The sequence below is a fragment of the Mandrillus leucophaeus genome, unplaced genomic scaffold, assembly GCF_000951045.1.
Source record: "Mandrillus leucophaeus isolate KB7577 unplaced genomic scaffold, Mleu.le_1.0 Scaffold36, whole genome shotgun sequence".
In the NCBI taxonomy this organism is placed as follows: Eukaryota; Metazoa; Chordata; class Mammalia; order Primates; family Cercopithecidae; genus Mandrillus; species Mandrillus leucophaeus.
In genome coordinates, this window is record NW_012103809.1 from 1,034,561 (window position 1) to 1,035,958 (window position 1,398).

At 50.0% G+C, this 1,398-nt stretch overlaps 1 protein-coding gene across 1 annotated transcript in view; it reads right to left on the bottom strand.

The window, feature by feature from the left end:
- The window catches only part of TXNDC5 (thioredoxin domain containing 5 (endoplasmic reticulum)), a 27,447-nt gene extending 26,049 nt beyond the window's left edge, over positions 1 to 1,398 (bottom strand). The window contains exon 1 of the mRNA XM_011989626.1: positions 1,274 to 1,398. The gene's annotated coding sequence lies outside the window, so the exon portion shown is untranslated. The remainder of the gene's footprint in view (positions 1 to 1,273) is intronic.

Sequence of the window (1,398 nt, forward strand, 5' to 3'; positions counted from 1 at the left end):
GTGATGACTCATGCCTGTAATCTCAGTACTCTGGGAGGCCAGGGCAGAAGGACTGATTGAGATCAGGAGTTTGAGACCAGCCCGGGCAACATAGCGAGACCCTGTTCCTACCAACTACAACAACAAAAAAATAAGCTGGGTGTGGTGACCTGCGCCGGTAGTCACTGCTACTCCAGAGGCTAAGGCAGGAGAATCACTTGAGGCCAGGAGTTAGAGGCTACAGTGAGCTATGACTGCATACCACCGTGTTTCAGGCTGGGTAACAGAGCAAGATCCCATCTCTAAAATAAATAAATAATGAAGAAAGAAAAAAGAAAACCCATGGACAGATTTATTCCACTGAAATGGGCTCCAATTAAGTAGTATATTTAATTGCAATAGTTGCTGAGAATACTCCTGTACAGAGAGAAACTGTTAGTATTGCCTGATTGTTTTATGTTACAAAGTAATTTCCATACCACTAGTAGTTCTAAAAATTCGAGTCAGTTGGTTCTTGGGAATTTGAAACACAATGTACTTCATATGTACATTGTTAATAAACCCACACTGGTCCAAAAAGTTGATTTAACTCCAAATGGACTGAAACACAGTAACAGCCTGAATACAGGGTTAAGAGAAAAACGTTTCTCCCAGTTTGAAATATACAATTTCTGAACTGGCCATTTTTCTTAGGGTACCTTCTCTCTATGCCTTCCTACATCCCTTTCCCAAGTGAGCCTCTGCTTAGCTCTAGGGAAGAATACCAAGTTCTGCAACAAGCACCTGCAGGCTATTCCAGCCTCTCAAAGGTCTTGTGTCCTAAAATTATGGCTTTTCTGCCCTGGCCTGTGATCACTTCCCTTCCTCGGGGCATCCCAGCGCTGGCAGGAAAGCTGTGCACATGCTTGTGTGAATCACAGGAAGCCCTTCCGTGGGATGAGTGCCAGGGTAGGGGTCTCTCAGGTCAGCAGCGAGGCCCACACCAAAGCCCCGCCCAGAGAACCAAAACAGGAGGGACCATCTGCTCAACTGAGGGGCTTCTCCGGATCTTACACATAACAAGTGACCTAGCCCCGAGAGAGCAGGGGGGAGGTGACAGGACAGCCTGGAGTTGCGGACCAGTGGGCTCCGGTCAGAGAGCACACCCACCCTGAGCTGCGGAGAGGTCGGGGGGGAGGGGGGGTGGGTCCAGAATTCGCACTACCTTGGTCTTTCCGGGGTAGCTCGGCAACCCTCCTCTGCCTGGACCACTCCTTCCTATCCCATAAAACACGCACAAAGTGGGAAACGACACTTTCCTGAGTTCTATTTTTCAATTAAAGCCTCTGGAAGGGGACGTGCCCGCCGTCTAAGTGTCCCAGCCGACCCCGGTGGCCGCGGCAGCAGCAAGGCCGCTCCGGTGAGCGCACGTGGCCCACG